Source organism: Pseudopipra pipra, chromosome 10, assembly GCF_036250125.1.
Source record: "Pseudopipra pipra isolate bDixPip1 chromosome 10, bDixPip1.hap1, whole genome shotgun sequence".
Taxonomy (NCBI): Eukaryota; Metazoa; Chordata; class Aves; order Passeriformes; family Pipridae; genus Pseudopipra; species Pseudopipra pipra.
The window spans coordinates 10558439-10577119 of NC_087558.1; positions in this window are offsets into that span (position 1 = coordinate 10558439).

Here is an 18681-nt window from a genome sequence, read left to right on the forward strand (position 1 = left end):
GGTCGGGGTTGTGGGGAGCAGGGGAGAGCACTCTCCGGGCTGCGATGGCATTCCCGGGCCCTGGTGATTAATAGAAATTTGTTTACGAGAACAACCACCGCAGTCACGGTGCCCTCGGTCCACTCGTGCAATTGCTCGGAGCTACTGATTCCACCACCGACGAGCCCACGGAGCGGCCACCGTGCACACAGACTCCCGGGTGCTGCCTTTATTTTGATTTCTCAGCTGAGCTCTTGAACCGAAACGCTTTAAAGCAAGGGCGGGGGGGGGGGGGGGGTGGAAATAAATTAGGAAGAAAGCCCTTCTGCTAATACGACTCGTCATTAAAAATAGCCCGGTGGCAACACAGGGATGGTACTCCCGAGACACTTGCGGTGGTACAGATATGCTGGAGAGACGGCTTTCCTGTAGTTAAAACGCACTATGTAATTCCCAGGGAGTGAGCGCAGCTGGAGCTGAGTGACTTGTGCGACTCCGATCCCGGCCCCGGGCAGGGAAGGGGCTCCCGGGTCTGCAAGTGGCCAAAGGAGAGACAAACCCAAGAGTACCGACTCTGCTCCGGGATTTTGATTTTCGTTTTTCCTCAGCCATGAAATTCAAAGGAAGGGGGTTGCTGGGGGAGGCAGATCTGTGCTGTTTTCCATTTCTCTGCAGTGTGTGACGCTTTCGCTTTAGCCGGAGCCCAGCGAGCCCAGCGCCCGCGGGACGCTCGGGAGCAGCGAGAGCGCTGCCGCTTGGGGGATTTTTGCTGGAGACCCGAGGTCGAGCACGGCTTCCGTTCAAGTAGCACTTTCACAGGAGAGATTTCTCACCCTGCCTGGTCACAGCCAAGCCGGGCTTGCATCAGAGTTTCCATTCTAACTCCCCTCGTTACAGGGACATAAAGAGCAACCAGCAGCATCACCTTCGGGCTGGGAACTGGGCGGCCTGGGCGCCTTTGCTGGGTTTTTGGCCTTTCTCCTCTGGTTTTATACCTTCTCCTACTCCCTCTCTGTCACTCACGGCCTGGCTGCAGCTACCCTGGGGCTCCTACCACCTGCCTGCACTTCCCATTTCTTCCTGTTGTACCCAAAAGCAGCAGTGGTTCCTGTGGGGTCTTGCTGGGGACTTTAGGGTGCTGGGGATGGGGTTGTTTCCCTTGGACCCCTCTCACCCCCTCAGCCAGAGAGATTATTGCCGAGTGAGGCCTTGTCATCCCCTTCCCTTGCCTGTCCCATCTGAGTCCCAGCTCTGGGGGCCTGCATGGCAGCCAGTGGCAGTGGTGGTGGCTGCCAGAGAAGCAATGTCCCGGCAACAGCCTCCCTTGCCTCCACTAGCTGACAGCAAGCGGCTTCACCCTGGGGGGAAAAGTGGCCTCATGGTGGGGAGTGTCACTGAAGGGAGTGTGGGAAACCACCAGCAGCCCTTGTGCTGGCTGTGGGATGTTCCTCACCGGCCTGGGGCTCGGGGTGGCTCCTGCACACCCACGAGGTGCCTGTGTAGCACATGGAGGAGCAGCAGCTCAACCCTGCTTTTGGGGTGCTGTGGCAACCCCACTGAGGGGGGGCCAGCCCCACACACTCCTCTCTCAAAAACACCCTCCACACTGCAGAGAGCTCCTCACCCAAGCAAGGGTTTGAAGCCTTGTGTGCCGCCCTGCAAAGTGGTGGCAATACTGGAACAGGGGCAATGCTGCTGGGAAATGGTCCCCTTGGAGTTGGCAGGAGTATTTCTGGTCACACTGGAGCAGCTCCAAGGAGCAGGAGCGGAGGCAGGAGCAGTGCTGGTCATCGCCACAGGTGCCTTGCACCCCTCTGCGGGCTGTCCCTCTCCAGCCTCTCCGTGCCCCCCCCCTCAGCAAAGCTCCTGGGATGAAAAGCAACCCCTCTGCCTGCGTGCTGGCGTGCAGGGCATGAAGTGGTGTGAAATTATTCAGCTGCCTCTAAGAGCTGCAGTTGGATGTTGAAGGCCCTTGGAGCTGGAGGTGCTGCTTGGCAGCAAGGGGAGCTCCTGGGTTTGGGTCATTCTCCCCATCCCCCAGGGGACACAGAACAGGTTTTTAAGGTATATCGAGGCCAGTACATATTTTTCCCAGGTGAATTGCACCCCTGGAAAGAAGTGCGTCGTCTTTTACAAAACACTGCTTAAATAAACAGTACCCAACTGTAATTTTTTCTTTTAAATTAACTCCTTCAGGCCATGAGGCTTCCCCATCCCCACACAACTGCCAGGACTTTTTAAGGAACAAAAATGTGTCTGGGAGAGAAAAGTTTAGCCTGACAGAAGAGAGCCTGTGAACCTCTCCCCTTCTCCATGGCCCTCGAGGATGGGTTTTGGGAACAGCCTGCCCATTTTGGAGCTGGGTGCCGCCACATGAATGTTACTTAAAAGGAGTTTTGTGCATATTAATGCATGTGCAGCGAGGCCAGGCTGCACACTGTGCGGGGACAGCCGATTCCCTGCCTGAATTCAACTATCTTGTTTTCTAATCTAACCTACTTTTTTTCTTTTGCCTTTTTTTTTTTTTTTGTCAGAGGCCAGTGCTTTGCAGGAACCTGTTCTCAGTGCAATCTCAGAGCTTTTTGTGGGTGTCTGATTTCTGTAACACGTTTTGGTTTCCAGTATGAATGTAATGTACAGAGAACATCATGACACTGCTCTAGGTGAATGTGATCTTATCTACCTGACATTTAGGGTTTTTTTAACCGTCCAATTCACCTGATTTGCATAAAAATCACATGATTTTACTTTTTTTCCTCCTTTTTTTTTCATGCATCATCATAACAAACTACTTGGGTTTATCAGGCTGCTTTCTGCCTATCAGCATGAACACAGGGCCTGTCTCTCTCCCCTTCATTCCTTCCCGATGGAGGTTGGGGATGTTAAAGGTGGCACTTCTGATCTCAGACAGCCACTGAAATCCTTAATAAGCAAATGTGTACAGTTTAACTTCCAAGAAAACAAAGCAGCTGAGCATGCATGCCATCGGGTTTCTGTTAATTTAAATAGATGAGACTTCTTTTTATCGATAAGGAAACTCCCCCGGAACAACCCCCTGGATCCCAGCAGGCTCCCCCTGCCACAGCCGTCCTCATTACAAAACAAGGCCGCAATTAAAATAAACTCCAAGAGCTAAACAAACTGCTGCCTCTCGCTGGTCATGTGTTAGCTTTAGCCTTTAACGCAGAACAAAACATTTTCTTGGGTATCGGAAGAGGCATGGGTTCCAACTGGGAGGAGAAGAGGGAGCAGCAGCCGGGTGTATGGGAATGGCAGGGTGCTGTGATGCTCATCGGGGCTCCTTTCTCTTGCTTTCTTTTCTTTGTTTTTCTTGTTTTAATTTGAGTGTTTGTGATCTGACTCGGTCTTTACTGCAAGGGAAAAGGTTGGAAGTGGAAAAACTTGAATGTCGTGGTAAAGCCTGGCTGTCCCAGCACGCCCTGGGCACACCTGACCATACCTCACCCCCGCCCAGCCTGGCTCCCACTCAGCCCACCATCCACTTGCCCATCCACAAGCCCCCAGCCCAATTTGTGTTACTGCCATCACACCTCGTGCAGAGGCTTTAGGTGTCCGTAGATGCCACTCGGCATCTGGAGCTGGACTGGTATTGGGAGGGGGAGCACAGGGTGACCAGGACAGGACCAGAGGGATGGTGAGATGGCTGGAGGGAGGGAGAGCCAAAGGCTGCAGTGGGGTGTGTGGCCGGCCCGCAGTGCCTCCGTGTCACAACGTGGTTCTTTGAACTGCTGGAAAGCACGTTGTCACCTCCTGCCATGTGCAGACACCCCGTTTGGGGTAATGAATCGCGCTTAGACCAACACCCTGCAGGAAGAACTGCTCCGATGATGGGGGGGTGTGCATCCACGCCGTGTGCAGATCAACCCCCAGGATAATATTCCTGCAAAATTGCCCAAATAACTGGCATATCTGCTTGGTGCTTGGTGCCAGGAGACAGTGCAGACTTGCCTGTCAAAAATGACTTTCCTCCCACATAGGAGCAAAATATCTGCCTGTCTGCCTGCCTGATCTCCCAAACACTGGCTGTGCATAAACATCAGTTACCGGGAGGTGGGTAAGGACCGTCCCCATCCCACTGAGCACCGACAGCCCGATGTCAGTCCTGCCCCATCTTTGATTTAAAAGGGAAACTTCATCCAGAAGTTTTCCAGCTGCAGATAATTACCTCTCACCCCTCCCTGGTCCCAATCAATTTTTAACCAGTTATGGACCAAAGCCCGTCCGTGTCTCGGTGAAGCTGTTCTGGGTGGGAAGCCTTCTGGCAGGACACATGAACCTTCACCCGGTCAGCATCCCCAGCCCACTCCCTTACTTGTCCCCAAATCTTGTCATCCTTGGCACCCTCAAAGCTATGAAGCATGTGACCTGTGGAAGCTGAAAATCCCTGGCCCGTGGCTGAGCAGCACCACTGACCTCCTTCCTTTTCAACAGATCTGTCAGCTCTCAGCTGTCAAGATTAAAAAAACCTCACTAACCCATACAGATACTTTTCTGATAAGGAGTTATGCTGAGGTAGTTCAAACCTAATGTGTAAGTTGCTTTGTTGGGGAAAAAATAATAAAAAGAATAAAAGGTAGTGCTTGCTTTGGTTGGTTTATAGTATTCTTTATTACTCTTATGCCTCAGAGAATCTTGCAGATCCCTGATATTAAAAAGCAGCGGAGAGCCTAAGAAGAAGGATGATGCCTCAAACTTTTACAGGCATGAGCACATTATAATTAAAAGAGGGATTTGCATTGATCCTGATCATTTTCGAAAAGGCCTTTAAAGTTCAGGCTAAACTAGCCTGGGTTTTTTTTTGTTGTTGTTTTTTAATAACTCCCTGGACGTCTCAGCCAGTAGAGTGCTATGCGAATTTCAATTTCTCTCTTCAAATAAAACATCGATGTAATTTTTATATTCTTTGAAATGATCTGTGCAATTTTGTTCACAGAAACTCTTTGATTTAGACTTAAAGGATTTAGTGACTGGATAGGAGGGTATCCAGAAGTAATGGTGAAAATGGTAATTATTTGTTTTACTGCCTTCTGAAATTCTTTTATTTCTCTGCACTATCTCTAAAAGCATGTCTGGCAATAACAAGCTGTCTCTGAAAAGAATTCAATTAAATGTATTGCCAACAGAATATTTTATAATTTTTTATACTAGTAGTTAGAGTGTTAAATAATATATTAGTAGATTTATAGACTACATTTAGGTACAACTATGAATAGCTACAGTAAAAACTCAGAATATCCATGTGAAAAAGGAGGGGGGGAAGTTTGGATTCTGGGTTTTAAGATTTTTTCCTCCTCGTTCTTCTTACTTGAGTTTCAGTTTTAAAACTTAAAAAGAATTAGATTTTCATATCTTTTTTCTGTTATTCTCAAATGACAAGCATAAGTTAGCTATTTTTTGAGACAAAAATTCCCATGAGATTTCTCCTTGTTTTAAATAATTAAATATTAAAGGAGTAAGAAAGAAGCAGGCAGATCCTACGATATGGACATGAATCAAATGAGATATTTATTTGCATAGGTACATGGCAAATAGGAAAGGATCGATCACGAAGCTGTATGAAATTGCCAGTTACTCCATTACAGTGTTACAAATAGATTATTACCCATAAGAACGTAACTCTTAATGTCCTAAAAATAATTTAATGCTAGGATTATTTTTATTTAATCTGGTAAATGACAAATATATTTTTGATTCCTATAAAGCAGAAATGAAAGGTCTCCAGGAGCTGGGAACTAAACCCAACTGCTCCCCCCCCCCCTTATTTTTTTATTGACATTTCTTTCCTTTTTTTTCTTCTTCTTTCCTTTTTTTCTTTCCAAAATCTCATCAGCTCTTCTGAATTTTGCAATTTATTTCTCCTTCTTTCTCCCTCAAGAAAAACACTTTTCATCAGAAAACACGATACTTTTTCCTTCCGAGACTCCCTGCAAATTGCCTCTCTCCCTCCAGACAAGTTTTGAGGATCAACAAGTTAACCTTCAGAAAGATTACAAAGGTACAAGTGGGCTGCTTAAGAGGTGAATCATTAAACATAAGGTGAAGTGTACGACTGCAGAAGGTTTCAATTAAAGTGACAGTCGAGGCAGCCTTTGCCTGCCCGGGAAGGTTTGCTTTTATTGTCAGAGTCGTGCTGGGAGCTGCGTCCATCCCAGGCAGGGAGAGTTGGTTCCCACCGGCTTCATTCTGCATTCCCAAGGCTGCTGCTGTTACAGTCCTCACTCCTGCAAACAACTCCACCGGTTTCAGCATGATAAATTCAACCGTGACAGCATTAAATTTGGGAAAGGAGCCAGATCTCCTTTATGTCCCATCCAGGCTGAGATCAAGGAGCCCGCCTTGGACCTGCCTTCACCCTCATTACCCCGGCCTGAGGAAGAGCAGGATCAGGCCCACAACCTTCCCCTTTACCTTCCCAAATCCTACTTACTCCTACATTTTTTTTCTTTTTTTTTTTTAAGGTGGCTTTGTTTTAATATTACAGCATATTTAATATGCAGCCTCAGGGTGGACGGAGAAATGTCAGATCCTTGCTGAGCACTAGAAATCCCATCTGAGTGCTACCTCGTCCCCACATCCCCATGTCTGCTTGTCATGGGGCACCTCTAGCCCTCTTGCCAAATTTCCCATGGGTGCCCAGGGACTGTTTGCACTGACACAGAGTCTATATCAATGCACAAAGGGTAATGCATGGACAATGACCGGTCCACAGGCAACTGCCTCGCACAGAGGTCCCGCATACTTGGAAGGAGTATGTGCAATCTTGGGCTTATTTTTCCTGGCTTTGTGGAGTACAGACAGTACTGTAGTGAGGTAGGAGGTAGAAAGGGGTCAGGATAGATATTCCCCTGTCATGGAATAACGTTATGACATTTTTTGGCACTTCCCTTATTTAAATTTTAAGTATTTTTATATATTTTGCCCCGGCACATTCCCGTGTGTCAGTCCTGAGTGTGGATGAGATCCTCTCCACAAGGATGCTCCAGCGACTGGGTTAATTCCCTCCTGCTAATTCCTTACATAATCATGTGGGCTCAGATCCTCAAAAGTATTTGTGTGCCTGCCTCCCTTGGAAATCAGAGAGTTTAATTGTCTGCTAAAATTATTGTGTTTTGTTTTGAAAGCAGAGCAGGAAATAACAAACTTGGGGTTTATGAGATTTGTTTGCTTCTCTGTGGTCACAGAGCATTTTATCTACCTTCGCAAATAAATTTCCAGTTACATAGTGTAGTGCCCAGATTACAGATGGATTTTTAGAGAGTGACCAGCGGAAACCTGGGTGCCAGCATAGGTTGGGGAATCTGGGTCTCCTCCTCTTGATGCTTCTGGTCCCAATTGGTAAAATTCGTGTAGGACAAAGTCACAATCTCAAAAAGATGCTGGAGGGAAGAATCCATTAAAGCCTGTGAGATGCTGAGATAGGAGGATAATAGAGATCACGTCAGTGAGAGATGCCATCTATTACAGATAACGATTGCACAGCTGACTGCATCTCCCCCTCTGGAAATGGCTTCTTTTTTAGTTTCATTTTTGGCTATACAACCCAAAAGAATTCTTCTCACTCCTTGGCATTTGTCCCCTTCAGATATTTCATGCAATACGGAAGACGGAGGAATCAAAATACCATGACATTGAAGTTTATTGCCGATTCTGCTCACGTCGGTTGAAATCAGTCACTAAAACCTCAGCCTGCAGGACCCCGTGCTCTGTATTTTTCTTGTCTAGGTAATCACGATGGCAGCAGGGGGAGGTAAGTAAAAGGAAAAAGGACTGATTTTATTAGGTGTTAGAAGAGCTTATTAGAAAACAGGGGGGAAAAAAAGCAATAAAATTATGAAGACAGGAATTAAAACAAGTGATGACTCCCTGCTGACTGCAAGGGGACACTTCTCACGCACCCTTTCTTGGTTTGGAAGATGCCCAGGCATTGATAAACATTTTACGAGAATTCGACTCCACAGCAGCAAGCGGCAGCGAATACCAGGAGAAAATATACTCGTGTGCCAGGATCAGCGAAGCAGCTTCAGAGGCAGCATTTAACCTGCTGCCTCGCAGCCTCTGGGCCCTGTTTGGGTCTGTTGTCAGTCAGTAATTTGGATCTGCAGTATACCTGGGTTATATTTAGGCCAATTAAATTAATTGCTGGAACAGACAACCCTTTTTAGACCCAAGGCACTTTTTGCCCCCCTTCTCGATACTGTAGGGCTGATGTAGTGATTTTGGAGCTTTGGTTTGGCAGTCAGAGAATGTGTGTATTTTACATAAGAAACAGCGGCAGGGATGGATGCTGCTAGACAAATATTTGGTTAATTTTTTGTAATTATTAGTAATAACAATACTCTGCTCTCTCAAGCACCTTTCATCTCTGAGCATTTTTGAAACACTGGTACAGCCAAGCAATGCAGCTCTGCTCTAGGGGCTGTAATTAGCTGTAGCTCCACTTTGTAGATGTGGAAAGTGAGGTCGAGGGAGGTGGGAGGATCGGAGGTGCAGCAGAGTTGGGGAGCAGTGTCCTGAGCAGCAGCCAACAAGGGCTACCAGAAGTAAAGCTCTGGCCACTGCGAGCCTGGTGGTTGACCTGTCCTGTGAGGCAAACTCATCTCATCATGCCGTGATGATATTCGGGCCAGCTTCTGAGCCAGGAGCCTGAACTTTCCCTCCTAAGAGATTCAAATACACCCTGTCCAGGAGGACATCCCTTGGCCACCAGCCCATGTCATCTCCCCTCATTGTCGGAGGTGATGGGACAAGATGGTTTCATGTGGTTCCCCTTCCCAGCCCTCCTAGTGACTGGGGTCCCAGTCACCCATGCATTAGATGAGAAGGGTCCCTCAGTGACCAAGAACAAGAGGGACCTGCTGGGCTTTGGAGCCTGTTCCCCACAGCCCTGGGCTACCACATCCTCTTTGGCCAGGTTGGCTTTTTGCCTCTGTCTGCCAGCTGCAGGACCTCTTTCCACAACCCACTGGAGGGTCCTTCCTCCAGGTTCCACCCTATGTGTGTTCACAGCCCATTGGTCCTCCACCATGCTCAGGTCAGCTCTGTACCAGCTCTGCCCTCCAGCTGCAGTATGCTCTAGGTCTCTTGGACATCTGTGTCCAGGCTGTGTTTGTCTTGCTTTGAAATGGGTAGCAAACTCAAGAATTTGGGAATATGCCTTAGGAAATTCAGCCTCTCATTCCAAAATGATTTAATAGATCTCTGCCCACTTCTGACTGACTGATCCTTGTCCCTATTTTTGGCTCTGGAGCAAAGGTAGCAGAATGCACCATATATCCTGCAACCAGGCCACCAACCAGGCAGCCTGACCCATGCCTTTATCGCCAGCCCCTTCTGCAATTAGTACTTGGGGCTTTGGTTCATGACCCTGATTGGATAAAGGCGTGGTGCCTGGAGAGGTTGCTATTCCACACTGTGACTCATGGATGTATGCAGAGGACACAGATCTCTCAGGAGAGAACCCTCTGAGATTTCAGGACGTGGACCATGATTTGCATGGGCTCTTCCAGTCTGCACCTTCCTTTAGTAAGGAATGTCATGCCATGTTAGCCAGGAACTAGGTCTAAAACTAAGATGCATAAGTCCTAGATCAAACCTTGAGTGAAAAAAAAAAAACCACAAAGAGAAAAAAAAAAAAAGAAAAAAGGAATTAATGATCTATCATTTCTATTCTATTTCATTCTATTCTGTTCCATTTTGACCCATCCCAAATGTGTCTTCCCAGCAAGATCCAGGGTTTAGGCCTTAAGTGCCAGCACAGAGATCCTGGCTGTAATGCTGAAATTAGTTGAGCCCAGCAGATCGTCTCAGCTTTAACCCGACACAAGGATTCAATCACCTAAGTATATTTCAGCTCCCAATTGACCTGGTACTTCTCTCTGTTATTATCCGTGCACAATCTCTCCTGCTGTGCCAAGATTCCTGTGTTCTTCATTTCTCTTCCGTCTCTGATGCCACAAAGTCAGGTGAATGTCTTCAAGGAAATCTCAGTAATAAAACTATTTCCTCTTCCCAGATGCAAAGAGAAAGCAGAGTAATAGTTTCTTTATCCATCAGGGACCGGTTAATGCCTCGCTCCTCATCATCACCAAATGCAACTAATAAAGGAGTAAAGGAGATTTGGCAGTTTAATGCAGCAGCTAATTTTGTGCCTGCTGCCCTGCCAGAAAGTATTTTCACTTTTGGGTGATGCCAGAACAGCAGAGCTGATTAATTAGCCTTCTCTTGAGCAGGAAGAGCTCAGCTAAGATGCCTGCAGCCCCCAGACATCCCTGGCATTGGCTAACCTTGTAGTAGCCGGCATTCCCAGTATCTCAAAGGTTCATCGGTCTGTCTGTCTGGGTAAGGCAAAAAGACGACAGTGCAGAGTTTTCCCTTGGGAGGGAGCAGGTCTGTTATACAGATCAGGTCTAGCTCTGTCAGTGAGAGAACTGGCCAGGGAATGCTCATAGCATGAAGATGCTGTCCAGGCACCACCGACATGGTGGCTCACAGCGGGTCACTGCAGAGCCCAGTGCTGCGTTTAAGGGAGGCAGTGCACAGACTTGTAAGTCCCTCTACAGATCCAGCTTTGGAGGGGTCAGCACTGCACGCACACTGCACGCAGGTGTGGAGCTCTATGGAAAACGACTCTCAGGAACAGTAATGTTTGCGCAATGATCAGAAATGCAAAACAGGGAAACTCCAGCCTTGATGGGGAGTGTCTCAGCAGAGACATTCAGACTCATTCATTGATTTCAAACAGTTGAATACATGGGAGACATCAGCCACGTTTGAGGGCAGCCCACAGAGCAGCATGTGCCCACAGGACCACAACAGGCAGAGCCCCTGTGCCAGCTCAGTAGTGCTCTTTGTGGGGCATTAACTCCTCCTCAGCTCTCCCTGTCCTGCCTTCATCTTCCATAAGGCGTTTCAGAACAGCTTAAGCCCATGGATGTATTAATTAAACTTGGGGACAGGAACAGGCTGTTTCTGTAGGGCCTGGTCATCTTCCTTGTAATTTCTCAGAGGTAATGCCTGAAAGAGTTTGCAAGACCAGGAACTTAGTGAGTATGTTTGTAGGCAGAGAAACTCCCTCGAAGCATGTGATATGTAGGATCCTGCAAAACAAGTCCTTTGGTCTTGGTGGGTCAGTCTAGATGCTGTGACAGTACTGATAACACTGAGAATTTGTGTCTGGAGACTTGAAGAGCTTCTGCAGTCTAAAGTTGCTGAGGGGATGAGCAGCTGCAAAGAGCAGAGCAAGTGAATGGTGGGATGTACTTCTCCTCTGGACTTGCTGGGCTGTAACGTGAACCTGGGCAGGTACCCCAGCGTGAGCATCTTCATCGGGGCAGGATAACTGTTCTGCTTTTGTAAGGGGTGCAGAAAAACAGATGCTCCAAAGAGGCCCCTCAACTCATTCCTAAGGAGCAGCCTATGGTAGGCTGGTTGTGCCCTACAAGTTCCCCTACAAGTTGTGCCCTACAAGTTCCCCTACAAGTTGTGCCCTACAAGTTCCCCTACAAGTTGTGCCCTACAAGTTCCCCTACAAGTTCCCCTACATCCCGGTGGCTACCTCAGGTGTGAACACCAGCCCTGCAGGAGTTCAAATGCTACTCCCATTTGGGGTTTTTCTGGCTATTCCTGCCTCCTTGGGCTTTCTGAGCATCACTTCTGTCAGCCCCATGTGTCGAGCTGAATTTTCTGACTCAGGTGCTTACTTAGGGAGACACAGGTTTATCTATCGGGAAGCTTGAACACATCTTTAGTAGGAAGCAAGGGCTTATACCCTACTGCAGGTAGGTGAGGTTTAAATCAGTCTGTAAAGCAATCCTGTCAGAGGGAAGCACAGTGTCCCTTGGTCAGAGACTCAGAACAGCTGGTGATGGTTGAAACGCCACGTTTCAATGCGCCAAACAGCTAAACTGCAACACAGGCAGGGGAGACCTTGATCCAACGAAGAAGATAAGGTGTTTCAACTGGTACAAAGTAGCCAGTACAAAATTAGACCAGAAACACAGAGAAAGCTGGATCTATGAAGTGGCGGTGCAGCCTGGTGATGGGGTACAGCCTTCAGGCACAGCATGACATCACGTATTACCGAGATAAGGGACAACAAGCACACAGCAAAAAAAATGGAAGGAGTATCAGTTTTGCATTTTTCTGCAGTGAAACACTTTTTCATGTAAAATGTATTATGCAGATGTTTCCTTCGCACTGTATCCAACTTCATGATGAGAGGAAAGAAGTTGCTTTTCTTCCACAATCCAGCTTTGACATGGTTACTGCAGCTGGTGTAAGACCCTCGTGATTTCTTAGTAGATGCAATGGCAACACAGTTAGAAAGGGTGGCCTTGGCCCTTCCCAGGCATGGTGGTATCCGTGCATGATGAGAGCTAGATGAGGCTAAGCATCCCCCTGACCTTGCAGGGCAGCCCCCCTGTTCCTGATGAGCTGTGTGCCCAAATCGGCTGTAGAGGGGTGGGTGCTGTGTCAGTGTTCTCAGCACATGGCACAGACAGAGCTGCAGGGGCCATGCACTGGCTGCGAGCTTCACAGAGATTGACAAATCAACTCACCTTGATTTATCCTACTTTCCCAGATGATATCTTGAAATGTCTCAATCCTGTTGCTCCAGCCCAACCTGGCAGATAACAGACAGCTTGTGCACCGCTGGGACAGGTTTTAGGCAGTGGGTGAGTCCAGCTGGCAGGAAGCTCATTGCCTGACTGCAAGGGGACAAATCTTTCTGCTGTGGCAGTCATGAGGTCAAGAAAAGCTCTTTCCTCAGAAGAACTTGTTGATTTTAAAAATAAAACAGCCATGGCCTATGCTCCCAGGAATGTCTGGGATCAGGAAAATGGAAATCCATTTTTCTGTTTCTAGTGCAATTTGCACTGTAAAACCTAAACAACTTAAGTGGCATGGTGACAGTGCCGAATTCCGATATCTGACAGCTTCCTTCTTCTTTCCCATAGCAGTCAAGTGGATCTAGGGAGTGCTCCACTCATGGAGCAAACAGCCTGACCTGAAGGTATCTTTGGATCAAACCAAGGCCCAAACCTGTAAAAACTTGTGCACCTGTTCAGATTTGAGAGCATGAGTAATCTCAAAGACTGAACATATTATTGCTATCATTTATTCATATGCACTATTTCTATGGCTTTCCCCCCCTATTATCTCAGTAAACATTAATGAATGGTTCTCAGGTGCCAGCACACTGCTTCATTGTTAGGGTGGCAGGTCACAGGGAATGATTAAAATGATGGGAAAAAATGGAAGGTTGGATTTAAAAATGTCTGGTTTTATTAAAGTTGCTTTGCGTAGGTTCTGGAGCATAGGAAATTCAGGATACCCTAATGGTGGGTTTTGAGATATTTCAGAAAATAGGAACCATTTTCCAAGCTGCTTTGTTTCCTCCTCTGAAAGGTTCATGAAAGCCATTAGAGGTGTCTCCAAACCTTGCTGCCACTTAAGAGTTAATGCACATGGCTAAAACCCAGACTTTCACATCATTTTGGATGAAAAACCATTTCTTCTCATTTAACTTACCTCTGAGAAAAATGTTGCTCCTAAATTTGGCCGCCTGATTTTATTAACCACTGCTGTTTTCACTGGGACCTAAGGACTTGCTAAGGTCCAGCCAGGCTTAGATGTGTGACCACATGCCCTGGGAGGGTGCTCATCCCCTCCAGCCCTGGATGCTGGTGCAGGGAAGTGGCTTCTGTGTCCTCCATTAGGAAGAGGAATTTCTTCAGGGGACAAAGCTCGAAGGGTTGGTTTCCTGCAGCCATGCTTGTGAGACAGGGACCTAATGCTGGGTGCTTGGGAGTGACAAGTGTCTCTGCATCCATGACCTGGTTGCTGAGGGGTTGGAACAGGTTGTCTCAGTGTGGGATCAAGATTTGGGGTAGGTTCTCTGACCTTCACGCCTGGGACTGGCCTTGTACTGTCTGCCATTGTGGGAAGGAGAGTGACCATCACGAACTCAGCCAAGAGCTGCAGAACCTCCACCTGCTGCTTGATCACTCTCTGTGTGACACCCCATTGGGGGAAAACCTTGCCAAAATGTTAAAAGGACAGAACTGGCCAAACATTCAAAGCCTGGTCTGGAGATGATTCCTCAGCAGTAGAAGTTTGGTGCGAATGTCCAGTTGAGTTAGTTCATACAATGGCAAAGGGCTGGGAGATATCCTCAATTCCCAGGCTCAGAGCTGGGGATGGGTGAAATTGTTTCACCTGAAACTTCCTTTGTGTGAAAAATGCAAATTTGGTGACAAATAGTTTTGAACATTATTGCTGGTTGAACTAAATTGTTTGTCCTGAGAAAAAAATTCCAAGAAAGTACATTTGCAATGTTTATTTCAGTTTGAAATTCCCCTCCATTTTACTTGTAAATAGCTCCAAATCAAAGCACAGCATTTTCTCCTCACCTTTCACGTTTTCTGTAATTTAAATTAATAGTCCTAGTTGCAATCTGAACTAATTCCCTCCTTCCTGACTTTTCAGAACTGCTCATGAAACAAAACAACTCCAAATTCATTTTTTCAGACAGCTCTCCTCAGAATCATTAGACATATTAACATCCACCACATAAATGAAACCACAGGCTATCAATGTTTTGAGACAGCTGTATTTCCCACCATAAATTTGCATAGCATCACCTTTGTAGCACTCTGAATTACTCTACCAATATATTTTTTGGGAAAAATGCAACTTACTGGTACTGGATCTAAAATTAGGAGACTAAAAGTCCCCAGGCAAAACCCCAGCCATGCTCTCATCCACCAGTCCCAGGTTTCTCTTCCTGCCTATGTCTACTACTGGACAATTTCATTCCTTCTCCAACTCTCCTCATTGTGTCTGTTCCTAAGAAAGTGGCATCGTCCTGTTTTCCTAACCAGTTTCTTTCTTCTTTTGCAAAGCCATGCCACTGAAATATCTGGTCCAAGGAAAGATTTTAAACTCCTTTTCATCAGCAAAGCATGACCTTTCAGAGGGTTCCCCCGTCTATCTCTGGAAAATTTCCATTTTTGCCACCACTTAAGGTTTTCATCAAACTCCCATCTAACAAAATGTAGTTCTCAGCAACTGGAAGCAGAAGCAATTCAGCCCTCTGGGCAGTGATATTTGTCTGCATCAAGAAAATTCTCCCGATTAGACAGAAAATGGATATTTCTTCCCCCGTAATATATACTTTTAGTGAAATCCCCCAGCTCAGTTCCCCTCCCCCCTCCAAAAAATAGTAAGAGCAGAAACAGAAAATAATGAAACAAAAAAATGCTTTTCCTGCAGAAAGCACCGTTTCCTGGTGAGCTCTGCCACCAGGTCCTGCTCTGTCTCTTGGGAGGCAGTGGTTGAGAAGGTGCAGGAAGGCAGCAGTTCGGCTCGGTAGTTTGTATGCAGTTCCTGCCAGCTTTCTGCCTCCCACACCCCCAGCTGTCCCATGGAAGTGCAAGGTTTTGCTTTCCCTGCTGTGGGAACATAAGAAGATGAGCCTTTTGGGGAGGGATTTGTTTCCCACAGTTAACTGGAGATGAGGGTAATGGTGGGGCTGATGCTTTTCTCTGCTCTCTGGTAAGCTGTGTCTTCTCATCAGGGATACTGATGGAAGTGGCCCAGCTCCCTCCACCCAAGGTCATGCTGGGATGTGCAGCAGGGCTGGAAGCTGAGGATTGTGTCCCTGGGTGGAGGGGATTGGTGCAGACTCTTCAGGTCCCATGTCTTCCACTGGATGGAGGAGGCTGGCTCTGCATGGCCCTCGGGCTGCCATGTAGTGCTCAGCACACTGAGCTCACCCCACCGCCTGCACCCAGGTGGAGATTAGGCAACATTTAAGGAAAAAAAATATGGGGGTGGAAAAAAGGGAAATGAGAAAGAAAAAGAAACACGAAGGAGATGATGATGAAATGTTAGCCCTGCCTACCAGGGCAGGGGCAATGAGAGCAGCACTAGCAAAACATGCTCACGCTGCCCCAGAAACAGCCTGTGGAAAGATGTGGGTCAGTTAAGACGGGTGTACTCAGGAGGCCCATGCCCAGAAATGCCACCTGCAGTAGGAGCCCTGCTAGGCAAGTGCCAGGGAGCTGTTGTTACATGGCCATTGCAGAGATGTGCTGCCAGGGCTGGAGAGGTGGAGGAGGAGGAGGAAGAGGGAAGGAAGGCTTGGGGAGTTTCTCATGTCATCGCCATGATTTCTGGCAGCCCAGCTCACCTCCTGTTGCCTTGGGAAGTTTGAGTCTCTTCTTGCCAGGTTGTGCTGGAGCAACCGATTGAGGAAGGTCCTGAGCAACAGAGTCTGTGCTGGGTTCAAGCTCCCTTGCTCCATCCTCTCCTCTACCATGTGAGTTTGGGGCTGGAGCTGCTGAGCAGTTGAATTGTTAACCTCTGACCTGTCTTCCCAGGGCTCCCTGCAGGGAGTTTGGGCCTTTTTCAGCCCACAAAATGTTGCCCAGGAGAGCTGGGTCCTTGTAGAGCTCATTTACAAACCCTCATGACAGGTTACTTCGCAGAGCAATCCTCTGCAGAGCTCTCTCTTCTGGGAACAAAACTCTGAGGACAGGTCTCCTGAGAGGGGCCTTGAGCTGGTACTGGGTTGTTGTTATCAAGCAGGGACAGTATTTTGCATAGAAAAACTTCCTCTAAGAGAGCTCAGACTTTCTGCAGCAGCATCTCCCAAAGGTGTTGGAGGCTCTGGTTTACCACTTCTCCTGTGTCATGCTTCACGGGTAGGAGCCTGCATCCAGTCCCATGTGCAGTACCGTGGCAAATCCAGCACAAATAGCTAGAGACAGTGTTCGGAAATGTGTGTGTCTCTTACAGCAGCAGAGCAGGGAGCTGGCAATGGTTTGGCTGTCCCTGCCAGGCACCATTTTCTTCCTCCACAGCTGGCAAATGCTTTGGCACCTGCAGCTGCTTCCCGAGAGACTCCTAGGAGTGAAGGAGCTGTCGCCTGCTTGCAAAGCCCGGCATGGCAGATTTGTGGAACAAATCAGGATGAAAGTGTTGCATATGAGTAATTGGGTTTTAGAGATGCAGCTAAAGAAACCATGTACCCACCGTTGGGTACCACCTGTTATTGCTTTCCCCAGGCCATTTGTTTGGGCTCCACAGAGATGTGCTGGATACTTAGAAACTCTCAAGTTCTAAAACTTTCTGCTCATATCATGGGAATAATGAAAATCCAACTCGAGTGATGAGGTTCTCAAATTTAATCACTTTAAAACACATCGGCATTAATCCCAGGCCCCATGAATACTTTATGACATCAGATACGTGTTGACACTTTGAAGTCAGGTATTTTAAGGGATTGTTCAGGTCTTTTATAATTAAAAGGATTAAAAAATATAGGAATGTATTAATTTTTCTTCTAGTTTCTGTCTCCTCCTCCTCTGAACAAGCCAATGAAGTCATAAAAAGCAGGTGTAATGGAAAACAAACCCAGAAGTCTCCCTGCTGAGAAATGTTGCCGAGCAATGTTTTTTTTTATTTCAGCAGGAGGAAATGGTGACATCAAAATGATATTGTAACATAGTTGGCACTAAACAAGTATAAACTGTTCTAGATGACAGCACATCATCTCACATGCCTTCTATGCTCTAGGTATTGAAAATAAACCACCTGACACGTAGACCATAAATATATCTCAGAGACTGAGTGAGATCCAGGAACACCAGATATTGCAGCTATCCTGGATGACTGGCTGCACTGAACTTCCCTCTCCCTGTGAGGCATTTCAGAAGCATCCCAGTGGCCCCAGTGGTCCCAGTGGTGAAAACCCACATCCCAACCCAGGATGGAGCACCAAGTCTGTGGAAAATGTTCTTGACCTTGTGCTGTCATCTACACTAGGGTTTTGCTGTGGCAATCATACCGTAGTTAGTCCCCTGGACATCCTCACCAGGAGGCAAAGGATGAGCCTGTGGGCTTGCTGAGCAACTGTCTCACTTGTTTGACATCCAGTGGTGTCCCACCCATTGCTTAGGACATCTCCACCTGCCTCTCAGCTGCAGCTATGAGCCAGGTTCCAACTCCTGAGCTGTATTTTAACTTCTGTCCCTTGCTTTTCAGAGCCAGACCCTGGGCAGAACAGTTGTTGTCCTTTGCATCCAAGGCCTGTGGCCTTGGAATTGATTTTGTGAGACTGTACCATCCCCATGGGCCATGGAAAACAAGAGGGAAAAGGGAGACAAGACTTGGACTCTGTCCTTTGGAGAAGATTTGATCAGACGTCTTTCCACTTCCCAGACCCTTCATGTGGTGCCAGCAGCCTGGTTCCCAGGGCACAGAGCAGTAGCCTCTGACCACCTTCTTGTGCCAGCAGCTGAAAATGGTCACAGCAACATCAACAGCAGCATCCCACCACTCAGGTGCTGCATTTTGCTTCCTCATATGCACTTTACCCACCTATTCTCTGAGTCCTGCTTTAGGTACAAACTCTCCCTGCCAGGAAGTTTATTCAGCATGGCCAAGTGTTTGGCTCCCACAGGACTCGCAGTGAGACCAGCCAGAGGTGGTCATGCAATGATGACAGGGTCTGACAACAGTACAGGGAGAAGATTCAGTACTGGAGGAGGCCAGCTGAGGAATTTGTCTTGCATCATGACTGGAATCTGATTGAAATACCCAGGTGGTTTGGTTTGAGGTTACCTCTCTCCATCCCACTGACCCCAACCCTCACCTCATTCCTTCCCACGTCAGAGC